This window comes from Ailuropoda melanoleuca, chromosome 11 (assembly GCF_002007445.2).
Source record: "Ailuropoda melanoleuca isolate Jingjing chromosome 11, ASM200744v2, whole genome shotgun sequence".
In the NCBI taxonomy this organism is placed as follows: domain Eukaryota; kingdom Metazoa; phylum Chordata; class Mammalia; order Carnivora; family Ursidae; genus Ailuropoda; species Ailuropoda melanoleuca.
The window spans coordinates 105,528,203-105,528,704 of record NC_048228.1 but is presented as its reverse complement, the minus strand read 5'-3'; positions in this window follow the sequence as shown (position 1 = coordinate 105,528,704).

The following is a 502-nucleotide window of genomic DNA, read 5'->3' as shown; positions in this document are numbered from 1 at the left end:
GGGCCGGCTCCGCAGCCGCGCCTAGGCATTTGGGGATGGTGGTCACTTCACCTCTTCCACTCCTCTGTCTCCCCCTCTGGCCCTCTCTTCCGTTTCTCCACGGCTTCTCGGGGACTGGACAAAAGGCGGCGCCTCTGGCGCGCCTAGAGCTCCAGAAGTCCTCAAGGTTTGGGACTTCTGAGCCGAGGGGCTCACCGTCTCCCAAGGGGAAGCGTTTTACTTTCTGCGGACCAAGCGGCCACGGGGCTCGGGTTCCGGGGCGGGCTTCGCGGCTCCAGTGCTTTGCAGAGGGTACGGGGGCCGGAGGTCCTCCCCCCGCCCAGAAAGCTCTCTCCTGAGGAGGGAGGAGGAGTTTCTGCGGCGCAGGCGCAGCGTTTGCTGAGGCCCTAGGCCGGGCGACTGCGGCGCTTTGTACCCGGGAAGTCGGCTTGGGAGCAGCGATCTGTTTGGCCAATCGCGAACCGGTGACCCTCCCCCCGATACACACGTGGTCTTGCCCCCC